This window comes from Piliocolobus tephrosceles, chromosome 7, assembly GCF_002776525.5.
Source record: "Piliocolobus tephrosceles isolate RC106 chromosome 7, ASM277652v3, whole genome shotgun sequence".
Classification (NCBI taxonomy): Eukaryota; Metazoa; Chordata; class Mammalia; order Primates; family Cercopithecidae; genus Piliocolobus; species Piliocolobus tephrosceles.
This window is the reverse complement of record NC_045440.1, coordinates 139,167,034-139,184,317: the sequence shown is the minus strand read 5'-3', so window position 1 is coordinate 139,184,317 and position 17,284 is coordinate 139,167,034. Positions and strand designations below refer to the sequence as shown.

Below are 17,284 nucleotides of genomic sequence, written 5' to 3'. Positions count from 1 at the left end.
GAGACGGCAGTAACTTCATTCTCGTCTTGTTTTGTTAAATGTGTTCAGAGTAAATACATTACTGTTAGCCTGTTCCTCTTACCCTGAGAATTCCGAGGCCAGACGGGGCCAGTTCTGACGAGTGAGGCAGAAGCTCAGCCCGTCTGTGTGGGCGTCCCTGGCATGCACAGACGGCTGTCCATGGGACCAGAGGCAATGATGCTATTTCTGCCCTCAAGGGGCTTACAATGTGAGGATGATTCCCTTGATGGGAAGGCTGCATGAGGTGTCAAATGTTTCAGACAGTTTGCTTTATTCTTCTCTTGCTGCTGGATCCATTATGAGTCCACCTCTCCCACAGCATTACTGCATCTTACTTTTCAAAATAGTCTAGGGTAGAGGTTTCTAAAGTGTGACCCATGAACTCTTTCAGGGTTTCATCAAGTCAGAATGTTTTCAGAATAACACTAAGATGTTCTTGTCTTTTTCACTGTACCGAACTTTTATGTGGTGGGTAAAATTGTTGCTGGCTGACCAAAAGTCAAGGCGGTGGCACCAAGCTGCATGAGAATTCTTTTTCTTTAAGGCATTTTCACTTAAGAATGTCCTTGATGAAGTAAGCGTTTACTAATTTTATTAAATCTCAACTATTAAAGACACATCTTAACTTCTGTATGATGATGGGAAAAGTGCTCTTGAAAGCAATTCTGGGGCACACTGAAGTACAAGGGTGATCTCAAGGAAAAGCACCTGAGGCCATTCCTTACACGGTGAGGTCAACTAGCTGCCTTTTCCATAAACATCATTGTTACCTGAAATAACTCCCAGCAATGAACTAGGCTTACTCAGACTTGGGTATTTGGTTCACATTTTCAACTGTCACCTTAAGTAAACAACCAACAGTATTGGTTACCAATGACAGAATTTAAGCTTTCCAGGAAAAACTGCAATTTTGGAAAACCAGTATTTGCTACTGTAAACTGATGGCAAAGTCAATACTTATCTCTGTTGAGATCAGTGGTGATGACTGTTTTGATATCACCTAATGAAATGTATCACAGCACTGTGAAGATACGCATAACTTAGCGAAGTGACATTTTTCAAATGATCCATGCATGATGCCAAAAAACCCATCAAGTGTATGGCAGACCAAGATATTTTAATGTAACAGAGTATGAAAAGATTACTGGTATGGTTTTAAAGTCTACATTACAACTATTCTTTAAGAAACTACTACCTGCTGGGCTGGGCGTGGTGGCTCACGCCTGTAATCCCAGCACTTTGGGAGACCGAGGCAGGTGGATCACCTGAGGTTGGGAGTTGGAGACCAGTGTGGCTAACATGGTGAAGCCCCATCTCTACTAAAAATACAAAATTAGCCAGGCATGGTGGTGCACGCCTGTAATCCCAGCTACTCAGGAGGCTGAGGCAAGAGAATCACTTGAACCCGGGTGGCAGAGGTTGTGGTGAGCCGAGGTCGCGCCATTGCACTCCAGCCTGGACAATGAGCGAGACTCTGTCTCAAAAACAAACAAGCAAACAAACAAACAAACAAACAAACCCTACTACCTGCCAAGTTTTGATGTACTATCAAAGAAGAATATCGACTATTATTTGAAAAGGCTACTTTCCCCTTTTTAGTTACATATCTGTTGTTCCAACTACTTCAATCACAACAACATATCACATCAGAAGGAACGCAGAAGCATAAATGAGAAGCCACAATTTGTACCATTTTTTTAAGGAAATAGAGATTTTTCATAAAAATAGATTATATTTACAAGCAATGGGTTGTCACATTTAATGATTGATAAATATTTTTAAATGTTTGTTTTAATTTCTAATGTAATAAATATTAATATATATAAACCACATACACTAAAGCATGTTGTGGCTCTCAGTAATTTTTTTCCCCACACCACGCCAATGTACTTCACTAGTTTTTAAGAGTATGAAGTATACGGGGATTGTGAGATCAAAAACTTTCAGAACCACTGGCCTAAGACACATGGCTTCAGTAAATTTTAGGAGGCCGGCAGAGTGAGCATTACGCTTGCCTGAAGAATGATTCTTTTATTTGGAAAACTGTCTCCTTGTCCAGCAGTAATGAGGGAGGAAGTATTCACTAACTAGTTAGCCAGAGGACAGAGCCCGATGTCACAAATGCTTAGTCTCAGATCTCACATAATACCATGACTACAAAGCTCCATCTTCCGGGGCAGACAGCAAAAAGAGAAACTAGGATGTCACATCAGCAATGCAAACATAGAGATCACTCTCAAATCCTTACAGTTTTAACATGGGAATAGCTTCAGTTTCCTAACTAGCATGTTTTATCTACTAATGCCAAGCATGTAAGAAAAGAGAAACAAACTTAAGTTTCAAATAAATAATTTTCTTTAGGAATTAAAAATCACATTCACTTGCCAATAATTGGAATATTTAAATAAATTTCCATTGAAAATGCCAAACCAAATTTATAGTTTAATCAGAGAATCCCTCTCTAAGAGAAAGGTTCAGCAATCCTATCAGCTTACAAAAATTGAAGGTCTGGCTTTCTAAATTATAGAGCTTTCAGAGTTGATATTGTGAACCTGACTGTTGGACATTTCACTGCTCAGGAGAACATCCATCACAGTGCTGACAGGGGAGGGAAAACAAGGGCAAACTTAAAAAATAATTTCACCACGTTTCTCAAGCTATAAAATGTGATTTGGGAAAAACAGTGGGAAGTAGGACTTAAAATAATTTGAGGAATCATTCCTGCTCCCCATTTAATTAAGAGTTAACAAAAAACCCCAGTTTACAATAGAATCCTATTTTAAGAAATGGGTTGATATCAAGTGTATACACATGTAACTGAGTCAGCAACTGACAGGGGTTGAGGGGAGGGAGGAATGACAGGGCAGAGCACAGAGGATGTCCAGGGCAGTGAAAGTACTCTGTGTGATATTCTAATGGTGGACACACGACATTATACATTTGTGTTAACCCAGAGAATCTACAACACCAACAGTGAACCCTAATGTCAACTAAGGACTTTGGGTGATGATCATGTGTCAGTGTAGGTTCACTGATTGTAACAAACATACCACTTTGGTGGCAGATGTGGATAATGGGGAGGTTGTGCAAGGGTAGAAGCAGGGTGTCCATGGGAAATCTTGCCTTCCTCTCAATTTTGCTGTGAATCTAGGACTGTGGTAAAAATAAAATCTTTAAAAAAATCATAACTGAAAATGTATCCCCCAAGGACAAAACAGAATTTTAAAATGATAGCTGAGAAAACAGATCCTTTCCTCATATAAATTAGCAATTTAAAAAACAATGAAACTGGTTTTATTTAAATATTTAACAGTACTTCGTAAAACAGAGACGCTATTTCGTAAAACAGAGACTATTAAAATCTGAACCTTATTGTGGCATTAAAATGAGCTTATATTTCTATACATTCTACAAGGATAGTAGACTCACCTGACTTACTAAGTCTTGCCATTGCTCTAAAAGAAAGTTATCCATTTTACCCTTGCATTTGTATGCAAACTGGGTGCACAGCACTAAAGCCTTGTTGTGAAGTATCTCTATACCACGCAGTGGGAGGTGAGGGCACGAACACCCCACTGTGCAGAGAGACAGCAACTGCTCCAGTGAGACCAGGCCGAGTCCTGGTTCTGCCACTTACCAACTTCAGCAGTAGCCATGCGTGAAATCAAATAATACGAGACAATCATATCATGCATGCATTGATTCATTCATGCATGGATTCAAGTTATTTAAAACATTTAAGAAACAACACAAATGCATTGCTTTCATGGAGCTGTCTTTAGTGGGAAAGACAGACAACAAACAATTTATATATATGTATAAACAACATGTCGCATGATCAGATGTGCTACTCAGAGTAAGAAGAGCAGCTAAGAGATTGGAAGAACTGAACTAAGATTGTTATTTTATGGTGTAGTCAGAGAACTCTCTCTAATAAGGTATCTATCCTCTGAGCTGAGATTTGAAGGAATTGGAGGAGATATGCAGATATTATCTGGGGGCACAGTACTGTGGGCAGAGGGACTATCAAATGTCAAAGTCCTTCGGGGACACATTCTTAGTACAGCTGAGGGCTAGAAAGGAAGGCAGTGCACATGGAGCAGAGAGGACAAGGGAGAGGGCCACAGAATCAGTAAGAAGGCAGGTGGACCATGTAGGGTCACGCAGGCCACTGAGAGGCTTTCATTTCTTATATGTGTGTTTTTAAAATCCTGGTTGAGTGAAATGGGAAATTTTTCTTGGTCCCAAGAAAAAACCAGAATTGTCATTTACAGAGAAAGGGAAGAGGATAGCAGCAACAGCTTTCAGGGCATGGAGAGATCAGGAATTCGATTTGGGACACATTAGGTTTGAGAGACCCCCCTCTGGAGAGGAGGCTGCTGGAAAGAGAATCCAGGGATCAGAAGATACGTCTGACCTGCAGACACAAATCTGGGACTCATCATCATTGCTCCTGGTTGTTAACACCATGAGACAGTGAGACCACTGAGAAGAGAGCGAATGGAGAAGAGGTCAAAGGAGTGAGTCCCCTTGACTCCAGAATGCAGAGGGCAAGAAGAGGAGGGTCTAGCAAGAGATGGAGAACACCCAGCCAGAGAGAGAGGAGCCCAGAGGCTCCGAGATGGGGAGGGCCTAAGACTCTTCAAAAGGAAGGACGGATCCCTCATCAAGTGTGGCAAAGGTGCTCAGAGGAGGTCACTGAGGATCTGAACAGAGTTGTTTCAGTAGCAGGGTGGGGATCAAAAGTCAAGTTCAGAGATAGTGAAAGAAGATCAAGTGAAGACAGCGAGTTGAGACAACTCTTTCACACTTTGGCACTGGGTTTTGTAGAGAAGTGTGTGCGCATGTGTATCCATAAACAAGCACCGCGTAATGATGTTTCAGTCAATGCCAGACCATATATATCAGGGCAGTCCCTTCAGATTATAATGGAGCTGAAATATTTCTATCGCTGTAGCCGTGGTAGCATCATAATGCAATGCATTACTTGTGTTGGTGACAGTGGTGTAAACAAATCTATTGTGCTGCCAGTCATATAAAAGTCTAGCACATACAATTATGTACACTGCATCATACTTGAAAATAAAGTTAAAGGACTATGCCAGCGGTTTTCTATTTACCATATTACACTTTTTATCGTTACTTTAGAGTATATTCCTTCTACTTATTAAAAAGAAAAAAATATCACTTCTGGTTACCTCCTGAAGGACCTGCCTGAGGCTGTTCTAGCTATCTCTACTTGATCTGTAAAACAGCCTCGGGCAGGTCCTTCGGGAGGTAACCAGAAGAAGGTACTCTTATCCTAGGAGATGACAGCTTCATGCATGTTACTGTCCCTAAAGATCTTCCAGAGGCACAAGATGTGGAGGTGGAAGACAAGGAGGTAGATGATCCTGACACTGTGTAGTGTGTGTCTGTCTTAGTTTTTAACAAAAACGTTTAAAAAGTTAAAAAAAAATTAGTTTAAAAACAGAAAAGCTTATGAAATAAGGATATATTTTTGCACAGTTGTACAATATATTTGTGTTTTAAGCTAAGTGTTACAAAAGAGTTAAAAAGTTAAAAAACTAAAGTTTATAAAGTAAAAAAATTATAGTAAGCTGTTCATTTATTATTGAAGAAAAATACTTTTTTTTTTTTTTTTTTTGAGATGGAGTCTCACTCTGTTGCCCAGGCTGGAGTGCAGTGTCACGATCTTGGCTCACCGCAACCTCCACCTCCCCAGTTCAAGCAATTCCCCTACCTCAGCCTCCTGAATAGCTGAGATTACAGGTACACGCCACCATGCTTGGCAAATTTTTTTGTATTTTTAGTAGAGATGGGGTTTCACCATGTTGGCCAGACTGGTCTTGAACTCCTGACCTCAGGCAATCTGCCCGCCCGCCTTGGCCTCCCAAAGTGCTGGGATTACAGGCGTGAGCCACCGCACCCAGCCGAAAAACGCTTTTTAATACATGCAGTGTAGCCTATGCATACAATGTCTATGAAGTCTACAATAGCGCACAGCAATGTCCCAGGCCTTCACAGTCACTCACCACCCACTCGCTGACTCACCCACGACAACTTCCAGTCCTTCAAGCTCCATTCATGGTAAGTGCCTTATACAGGTGTTCCATCTTTTTGTATACCATATTTTTACTGTATCTTTTCTAAGTTTAGATAGGTTTAGATACACAGATACTGAGCACCGTTGCCACTGCCCACAGTATTCAGTGCAATGACATGGTGTCCAGGTCTGTAGCCTAGAAGCAAGAGGCTGTATCATTCAGCCTAGGTGTGCATTAGGCTATCCCATCTGGGTAGTAAGTCACTCTATGATGTTCCCCCAGTGATGAAATTACCTAAGGATGCATTTCTCAGAATGTATCCCTACTGTTAAGCAACACATCTGTATACATACATACATACATATATTAAACTTTATAACTCATTGCGGGTAGATATTACCCCATTTCACAAAACAGAAAAAAAAAGCAGGTTTGGTAAATTAAGAAACTTACTTAAAATCACACAGCTGGTAAGTGGTGAAGCCAGGATTAGAACAAAGGTCTGTGTAACTACAACAATGCTCTTCTTAATTTCTCTGACACCAAGGTTTTATGTTATCAGAATTAGCAATATTACACTACCCAGATAATCCCCAGGGAGTCAGTCTGCGGAAACCCAGACCACCACAGGAATTCCAGACCCAAGGGCTCCTTCCTCAGGAAAGCACAGGCACTGATGCTCCATAAAGCTCAGGTGGGACTCCACAGGCAATTACTTGTTCCAGGTTCTCTTCCAGGAGGTTTTCTAGCCTTCCTACCAGACATTCCTTACTCCCTCCCTGTCCCCAGGCATGTCGCTGTAAATGCTGGTGGCTTGTCTCTCATCTCTTCGCTCCCATCATAAACCATCTCCTAACAGGGTCCAGCAGCAGAATATTTCCCCTCCGGAGGTGTTTCTGCCCATTGTCTTGGCCTTTTCCGTAATCTTCCAGAAGTTACTATCTGGGTGGAGTCTGCTGCCATGAAATAGTCAGAAGCCTGACAGGAGTTACTGAGTATACTGGTGTTAGAGCATTTGCTTTCCTATCAGGTGAAGTATTCAAGCTCAGACATAGAACGTGGGTTCTAACAGTCCTACAGTATTCTAGATGTCCCAATCGATAACTTCAGTATTTCTTTGCACCTCAGTCCAATGCCTCTCCATCTCACATTCTAGCTATTTCACTGGCTGCTATAGGATCAACTACGATTGTATGTGAAAGCATTTTATGAACAAAGTCCATTATTATTAGGGAGACCTCGCATGCAGTAATGATTAAGAGCCCAGAGAATGGATTAAAGGCTGAGTTTTGAATCCTCTTCTTCCACTTAGAAGCAGGGTAAGATTGGGCAGGCAGCTAAATCTTTTGAGTTCCAGCTTCTAAAGTGTTTCAGACATAAAAGGTGCTCAATAAAGACACTGATAGAAGGAATGAATGAATGAAGGAATCTGGCTTATACTTTCTGCTCAACAAGTGTCTGCTGTAGCTGTCTTATAGCCAGGCTGATAATGAATGAGTAATAATTAAATGAGTTCACCTACACAAAACACTAGTCACTGGCATGCCATTTAGTCAGTACAAAATAAATGGTGACTATTATCCTTACCCTATTGTAATTAAGTTTGCAAAAACTCAGATATAACAATGACTTTGTCAAATAAAAGGATTTCAAATGCTAACACAGGTTTGCCAGAGAATTGGAGACACGAACTTTGTCTTTTACAGCTGGTCCTTTCCCTTTTCTACTGTGAAATACTTCTAAACTTTATCTCCACTACAAAGTGCAGGGACTTACTGGTACTTGGCTGAATCAAAGGGAAGAAATCAACCTTCAGAGGTCATGTGGCCCAGCTACTGGCCTTCAGGCTCAACTGTCTTAATCATCTGAGAGAAATGATTATCTCTCCACTTTCAAAGACTTCTAGGGATGAAACCTGAATAACCTGTCACAGTAATACCCTCGAACAGGTCTGCCAGAAAGTTCTTGCTTTGTGTTTAACCTTAATCTCTCATGAGACACTCAGAATCCTTTTTCTCTTATTTTATTCTCCACAAAGCTTGAGTACCACCTTCTGTGTAAGAAGACTCAGGAAGATAGATTACTCAGAGCAAGCAATAAGGAAGGGTGTGCCCTGGAAGTTTCTGGCAAGACTGACTTAGAGATGGACCTATTGCAACTACTACTATCTGATGCTAGGTGATGGGCATGTGGAGACAATGAGTTCACAGTCACACGAGACACAAAGACATGCAAATAAAATTTAACATCACACTAACAATAGATATCACTTACGAAATACCTATCATAAGCCATGTATTTTACAAAATTTATCTTTCATCTTTAAAATAAAGTTGCAATAAAGCTGTTATGTCTATTTCATAAATTGAGGTTTAAAAACAACACTTTTCTGCCATTTAAGAAAACAAGCTCTCACCACGTCTACTGTGTTTTGTGAAATAGTCTTAGTATGAATTTAGGAGGTGCAGAGACCATCTTTTTCATTCAACATCTGTTCAGCAGATATTCACAGAGCACCCACTATGTGCTGGGCCTTGGCATGCAGCAGCAAACAAGATTCGGCCTTTGTGATAAACCATGTTGAGTCTAGTGCACAAGTGAGACAAGTGTCAACAGGGAAATGGGACACGATGACACCGAGAAACCCAGAGTTCTGCCGGAACACGGAGGTGGGACACCTGAACCAGTTTTGGGGGACATGGAAGGATTCCTGAAAGAAGAAATGCCTCAACTGACAACTAAGAGAAAAGCCAGACAAAGATGAAGAAAAAAATCATTCTAAGCAGAACAACAGCATTCATTCTGGGTTAGTAATAAGAAAGCAGCTAATCAGAGCCATAAAGTTTAGACACTGTCTAAGTCACATGGCTAGAAATGCATGGAATCAGGATAGAAGTCTAGTTACTCTGAAAGCCAAGTGTAGATTTTTTTCAACACCACCTGCTTTTCACTATCATCTAATTTAACTGTCAATCAGTACATTCTCAGAATAATATGAGATATGTTTGGGTACTTTCAAAAAAAGTCATGTAATTCAGAATCAAAAGGAGATGACGAGAGGTAAGATAACTGATAATCAACATCTAAGAGAAAAAGCCAGAGAAACTTCTGGGGTGCTGGAAAAGTTCTCCTCATGGTTACGTGGGTGTATACATATGTTAACTTGCACTGAACTATTTTTTTTTCCAGATAAATAAAAATTTATGCTCTTTGCTGTATGTACATTATATCTCAGTAAAAGGAAAAAATCTAAAAGAAAAATCCCTAATTTATATGTTAGAAGAACCAAGAGGCATTTATTGTTGCCTGTTTAACATGCATCTTCACCTTCTTTCTTACCAACAGATCCCTTATAATGCTAGGGATTGGGCACCAGTGATAACATACCAATCCTTTTGCAGATGAAGCAGTCAATGAGATAGAAGCAAAATGTATGGAGTGAAGCTTCTAGGAAATTTCCTAACAGAAGGACCAACGCACCTAGGAGGCATGGCTTTCCACTCTTCCCCCTGCTTCCTGACTGAACCTCAACTTGGCAGCTGGAAGTATAACAGCCACTGTGAATGAGAAGAGCCTTGGGATAGAAGCCAGGGTGAAGGAGTGTGGAAGAGAAGGGCAGAAGCAGCCTGGATTCTTAGTAACTACAGAAAGCTGTCACATGAGCTTGCAGCTGATTACATCCTTGCATCAGAGAAAAATAAAACATCTAATTTGATTGAATTTATGATTAATTCATGGTTTAACCCAGCCCTAAAAGATAGAGCAATGCATTTGGAAATAAGGTGTGTGAGTATCCCTGTATTTTTCTGATATAGAGACAGCTAACCTTATTTTCTTATTTTAACAGAAACAGCAATGTCCTGCTACTCTTCCTACGACAAAGTTGCTTAAAAGGTTGCAGATGGTTCTACAGAATTGAAAAAAAATTATGAATTTTTTTTAGATTCCAAGAAAAAGGAGACGAGGAGAATAATGTTTGCCTTATGAGAACTGCCTCAGTTCCCACTGTGCCTCTTTCCTCCTCCAACACACCCAAGTCCACCGTTCCGGGAAGCCTCAGCAGTGCCTGGGCGTGCAGCTCACAGAGCATGTGCTGACGTCCGTGTGCGAGGTCTGTGCAATGCCATATTTACTTTTATAGACTCAGGTTTTCATTTTCAAGCAGGTTTCTCCATCTTACTGTAATCATTTTAGATGATGCCATAGAATAGTTAACCAGGCTTTGAAGCCAAACGAACATGTATCAGAAATTAGGCTTCAGCATTTACTCTCTGTCAGCTTAAAATTCATTCAATTTCTCGACTGTAAAAGTTAAAAAAAATCTTTCGTAAGACTGTTGTAAAGTTTAAATGAAATAATGTGTTATATGCTCATATGAAGGACAGTTGTTGTTAATGATATTAAAGCAGAAGTCCTTTTTAAATGATTAATTTTCCCCAGAGTTCTTACTTTTGTGGTCATACAATCTATTCAGCAAACATTCATTGTTGCCTAAAAAGTAAGGACCTGGAACCGGAGCTGGGTGCGGGCAGTGGACAGGGTTCTGTCGAGAGTCAAAGATGGCAGTGAACGGGTACTCAACGTCAGTGACCAGTGATAACCTAGGGCGACATGACATGCTGGTCTGCATCAATCAGTCTCTGCAGTTGAAGAGTTGTGCTCAGGGGCTGCCTGGTGTTAGTTTACGGACATGCTGTTCCCTGGCTCCATTGCCTTGAAGACAGTGAAATGCTAAGCCAAGCTAGAACATGGGCACATCCAGAACTTCAAAACACTACAAGTAGGTTTTAAGAGGATGGGTGTTGACAAAATAATTCCTGCGGACAAATTAGTAAAAGGAAAGTTTCAAGAAAATTTTGAATTTGTTTAGCGGTTCAAGAAGTTTTTGGATGCAAACCATGGTGGAAAAAGACTATGGCCCTGTGGCTGCCAGACAAGGTCAAGAAATTGCAGTGGCTCCCTCTCTCATTGCTCCAGCTCTGAATAAACCCAAGAAACCTCTCAGTTCTAGCAGTGCAGCTCCCCAGAGGCCCATCTCAACACAGTGAACTGCTGTGGCTCCTAAGGCTGGCCCTGGCGTGGTGTGAAAGAACCCCGGTGTGCGCAACAGGGACGACAGGCAGCTGAGTTGATGCAGCAGTCAACGTGTTGAAAATTACTGTTGAAGACTTGGAGAAAGGGAGGGATTTCTACTTTGGAAAGCTATGGAACATTGAATTGATTTGTCAGGAGAACGAGGGGGAAAACGACCCTGTATTGCAGAGGATTGCAGACATTCCGTATGCCACAGATGAAGGCTTTGTGGTATCTGATGAAGGAGGCCCACAGGAGGAGCAAGAAGAGTATTAACAGCCTGGACCAGCAGAACAACATCTGAATTCTTCACTTCAAACCATGTGCTTAACTGTAAAATACTCTCTTTTATTATCCTTAGAGGACTCGCTGGTTTCTTTTCATAAGCAAAAAGTGCCTCTTCTTAGAATGAACTTTGCAGATATTTCACTCCTTTTCCAATAAGTTTGAATTAGGAGCTTTCACTTTGTAGCAGAGCAGTACTAACGTCTAGTTGGTTCACCTGGAACACAAAGAGACTGACCGTGGGGCTCACTGTGCGGATGCGGGTCACACTGAGTACTGGAGAAGGTGTTGTGTAATATGCTGAGGCGGCGACCTCAGTAGAGAAATGGAAAGGCTCAATTGAATTTTAAGCTAATGTGAAATCAGAGAATGCTGTAATAAATAAATGCCTTAAGAGTACTTAAAATATGCTTCCGTGTTTCAAAATATAAAATATAACATGACAGGAGATACTGTGTTTGACACTGTGTTTGGGAAGGAAGGGCCAGACCTTGGAACCTTTGGAACCTGCTATAACAGGTCTTATAGGGCTGCTTGAAGCCTCATAGGCCTAGGCTTTGGTCTCAAATGAATATTTAAAAAGTTGTCCTGTAAAGTCATTTGGTGTCATTGGTCAATTGTGTCCTTGCTAAAAAGCAAGAGGCATTGTTTCCTGGATAATAGAGGATGTGTTTCAGCTCTGAGATGTTCGAGTTGAAGAGCTTGGTTTTCATTAAGCATTTCTCTGTTTTTCCAGTTATCCCCAAAATTTCTATGTATTATGGTTTTGGGGAAGTGAGGTGCGCCCAGATTTTCAATCTAACAACTACTCTTGGGGGCTTGCCCACATCTCTGGGGTTTGAATGGGGATTGTATCCCATTTTACTGTCTTTTAGGTTTACATTGACCACGTTTCTCTTCTCTGCTCCCCTTGCTCACTGGGGACTCCTCTTTGGCTCCTTGAAGTTTGCTGCTTAGAGCTGGAAGTGAAGCAGGCAGGCAGGTGACCATGCTGCAATTCTTTCTGGACCTCTGGCAAAGGGAGTGATCAGTGAAAGCCATCGTTACTTTGGGATCTGCAAGGCTGGGGTATTTTTGGTATCTGCTGTCCAAGGGCTCTCCACAGTAATCTGAATACTCTGCCAGTGCACTAGTTTCTTTGGAGATAAAATGTATTGGTGTGTGGCTAAATGTGAATTTTCTTTTGCAGAAAATATAGTATCGTGTCTAAATTAATTATTAATATTTAAAATATTTCATTCCTTAACTCTCCCTCATTTGCAGGATTCTGGAAAATGTGTCTTACCCACTACTGAGATTGTTCAGCCCCTGATGTATTTGTATTGATTAGTTTCTGGTGGCAGCTCGTCCTAAAATGTGTGTAGAAAGCAAGTGTTGTATGATAAAATTGTTGTGTAGTTCGTGCTGTGTGGAGTTCAGAGGAAATCCAGATTCAGTGATCAACAATGCCAGAAAATGTGTGTAGAAAGCAAGTGTTGTATGATAAAATTGTTGTGTAGCGCGTGCTGTGTGGAGTTCAGAGGAAACCCAGATTCAGTGATCAACAATGCCAAAAAATGCGAGTAACTAGCCATGGTTCAAACAACGGTGGTGTTATTTCTCTTTTGTGGCCTTTTAGACTTTTGTTGCCCTAAAATTCCATTTTATTGGGAACCCATTTTCCACTTAGTCTTTCTTGACAAGGTTTTTTTCACTTTAAACAGTTTCTAAATCAAATTCTATATTTCAAGAGTAAAAAATAAAAATAAAAAAAGTAAGGAACTTAGGTGACACAACCCTAAAAAAATACCAACAACTAACAGTTTCCTTTTGTTTGCTCAGTACTCTGCACTTCATAATTTTATTTGACTTTCAGGAAGGTGAACATTTATTTGCCTACTCACTTTATTAGTTAAGCATAAGGTTTACTGTGCGGCTCACTCGAGGTCATACAATAAATGACAGTCAGGATTCAAATTCGGACATGTCTTCTGACTCAAGCTTCAGTATTTTTACTGTAGCTTGTTAGTTAATTTCAAACTTCAATTAATTTCTCAGAAACACTACAAGAAAACTAAGATTTCTTACGAAGAGACACAGGGAACATATCCTTATCACTTATTTTTTTCTGGCAAAGGATGACTTACAAAATACTATCAATTATAGATACTGTCACTAGACATCACGAGTAATTTTAATGACAATTCTTTGCATGAAGTATTGAAACTACTTATTAGAATTTCCATGGAACCTAACATCGAGAAACCAGGTTGAAATACTGGGGACGTGTAAGAAGAAGAACTGTTACCACAGACTGAGGTTCCGGGGAATGTCTGGAGAGTAGAAAAGGAGTCAGAGATTGGCTACCAAGTGACAGGGAGGCTGGGAAGGCTGCCGCAAATGAAATATGTGCTTAGAAGTTCAAAAAATATACAACAACTTTGGGGAAAGACCAAGATCAAGGTTGGGTTCCTTAAGCCTATTTTTTTTTTTTGTATTTCTGTTTTTGATTCCCCAAGTCCAACTACACTGGGAGTCAAGGCATGGAATCTTTCGGTATTGGATTCCTTGGCTCTTCCCATACCATTAGAAATGGTCCATCAACATGTTATGAGCCAGGTTACAGTATTTCTCTGGATTATTTGTTAATCTTGCATTTGGTTTTGCAGCCAATCCTTCCATCTGGTATACTAAGGTATCTTTTTGAGGAGATTTCTGATAAACATATTTGATATTTAGATTTCAAAGCCATATCCATTACTCTTTAGGAAAATACTGATTGTGATCTGCAATATTTACACATGTGAAATAATTATCCCTTTTCATTTATGGGATTTTTAGCATCTTCCTTTGACACCATGTTAGGGCAGCAAATGGTTTTTAGTGTTCCTGGGGAATGTGGTGGCACACTAACTTACATCAATCTGCATATCAAATTATACAGGCTCACTCTTCAAATATGCGGCATTAAAAGCATTTAAACTATGATACTTACAGTACTTTAATCAGATAAGACATTGTGATTATTCAAGAATACCTACTTTATACCTACTTTATTTTAAAATTACTGATGTAAAGTAAAATTCTACCTCTCCACATTTTATTCCATAAATATTTATTGAGCACTACATATGTTCCAGCACTGTGGCAGGCACTGGGGGAGGTGACAGTAAACAGATTTAAAAAAGAAGACAGACATTGATCAAATAATCACTTCAATATAAAATTGCAGTTATGATGGAAAACTGCTGGGTATTATGAGAATGTACCCATAATTGGGTACATGCATGTAATTATACGGAAACAATCACATGGGCTGCAGTAGGGAGACATGATAGCTCAGGACTGGAGTGGAGTGGGCAAGCAGCGGCCAGGCTCCGGGTGCTCCACAAGCAAGGTGACCTTCACTCGGACCGGTGTGCGGGTTACGGGCATGGGGAGCACCTTCACTGATAAAAACCAAAACAAACAAACAAAAATCTGTGGAACTCCTGAGCCTGGTATTAAGGTCCATCACAAAATGTTCTCTAAGGATCTTTCTATAGACACTTAGTGCACCTACCTTCCTAGGCATAGCAGGCTGCAGCCTCACTGAAAAACTGGTCACTACCAGCGCACACCAAGTCAACAGGACCACTGCACGTTTTTTTGTGCTCTTCTGCACAAAAACCTCCTTCTGGTTTGCCTGGCAGAATGGTCATCTATTACTGACAACAGTTTAGAATATACCCACTAAACAACAACTCACTATCTGAGGTGCTTAAGAAGTGTTGATGAACAAAAAAGGATGAAGATTCCTGCCCTCGCAGAGCTTAAATTTGAAGAGTGACAGTTTTAAGCATATTGGGCACGTTAGGCTTCATTGAGAAGATGATTTAAGATCTGCAAAAGCCTTCTGTTAGAAGTGTGTCTTATGTATTCTATCATTCTTAAAGTTACAATTTTCTTTTATTTGAATTCATAATTTCAAATTCTGAACAGAAAACTTCAAATTTCCCTTTGGAATAAGGTATTTTTGAACAATTTGGCCCATCGCAGGTCTCAATAGCTGTCTGCGGAATGAATGAATGGAAGACATTATAAAAAGGCCAATAATTTATTTTTGGAGGAAACAAGTATTTCCTTAGCAGCTCTCTGGTAGGCACTGTGCAAAGTGCTTTACACATATTATCTAATTTATATAGTACTTATTACTCAAGAAGAGTAGTTCTCAACCTTTGGCTGCTTATCAGAATTATCTGTAGAGTTTAAAGAATTTATAGATAGCTGTTGTGCTACACCAAGACTCAGATTAAAAACTAACAGGTGATTTTCTTGGCACCCTTTTTTTTTTTTTTAAGGCTGCATAGGTGACTCTTCTCTGTAGCCTGAGTTGAAGACTACATCAATCTTCACATTAGACTTACAATGGTACCAGATTTCTTACTGTGTTTCTAATAAAGAAATGTTTACAACAGATGCAGACTTACATGTTACCAACTCAGCTGAAAAACACACATAGATCACCTTTCTGATCAGTACTGCATTAGGTGCTGGTGATATAAACATGAGTACAAAAGGGTCCCTGCTGCTGCGGGACTCTTTATGAAAAGGAGATGGATTCTCAACAGTCCGGCAGGTTCTGCTGGAGGACAGAGCAAGCATAGCACACTGTGGAAACACAGAAGCCTTAAAGAACGGGATGTGAGGTGAGGAGAATCACCAACGATTGTTGGATGATATAACTACTGATCCAAGAAACTGGTAGCTCTGTTGCAAGTAATCTGGCAAAGAACTAAAATACAAAGAGGCAAATTGTCCTATTTGCACCGTTTTAGAAAATTCTAAAAGTCACCATATCTTCAAAAGGTATATGTCAGATTAAATAAGGAGCCATGAAGATTTTGATGACAATGTACTTTCACAAGTTAGACTTTATATTTTAATAGGTAATTGGGACAAGTATAAATGAGCCATAACCAAGAAACTCAGTATCAGGTTACATTACATGAGTGAGTGACCTGAGATGAAGGAACTGGGGCCAGGTCAGGAAGGGCCTTGCTAGCGGGTGTGGTGGCTCACACCTGTAATCCCAGCAGTTTGGGAGGCTGAGGTGGACAGATCGCTTTGCACTCAAAAGTTCAAGACCAGCTTGGGGAACATGGCAAAACCCCGTTTCTAAAAAAGTACGAAAATGAGCTGAGTATGAACATCAAAGAGTAAAGTGGCACCGTCTCTTGCCTGTGGTCCAGCTACTCAGGAGGCTGAGGATGGAGAATAGCTTCAGCCTAAGAGGTGGAGGTTGCAGTGGGTGGAGATCATGCCACTGTATACCAGCCTGTCTCAATTAAAAAAAAAAAAAAAAAGGCCTTGCTAAAGTGATGACTTCTAATAGAAGTGATGACTTCTAATAGAAGAAACAGTCTTGTATCAATTATTTAATCCATCCTATTTAAAAATAACTTGCTAGCACTAGCAATATTGCTATATTTGGTGGGGTTAGAAACTGCCAAGGCTGAATGCCACACACCTCCCTTAAGCAACCCCCTTCTTTTTCAACTTGCCACATACGCTTTACACTCCTTTGTAATCAGGTTCCCTGATCATAAACTTCAAAGAATCCAAGGGGCAATCATTATCCTGGAGCAGCACACACAGGGCTCCACTGGAGCTGTACTAACATATGGTATGTGTATGTATCCCGTATTGATTCCCCAAAATTCCAAAAAGTGGAATGTAAGACATATTTAGCTTCGATAGCTTTAGATAAAGAATTGTGGAACTTTAATGATAGCTATTGATAGCCTTTACAATGTGTGACATGCTTCCCATATATGACATGCTTTCCATTTTGCTTAACTTTACATTTACAACCCTAGGAGGTCAGTACTATTATTGTC

General features: G+C 40.3%; 1 protein-coding gene and 1 pseudogene across 2 annotated transcripts in view; one reads left to right on the top strand and one right to left on the bottom strand.

The window, feature by feature from the left end:
- KHDRBS3 (KH RNA binding domain containing, signal transduction associated 3) overlaps window positions 1–17,284 on the bottom strand; it is a 191,972-nt gene that overhangs the window by 10,037 nt on the left and 164,651 nt on the right. The window lies entirely within an intron of this gene.
- LOC111550225 lies at window positions 10,628–11,417 on the top strand (annotated as a pseudogene).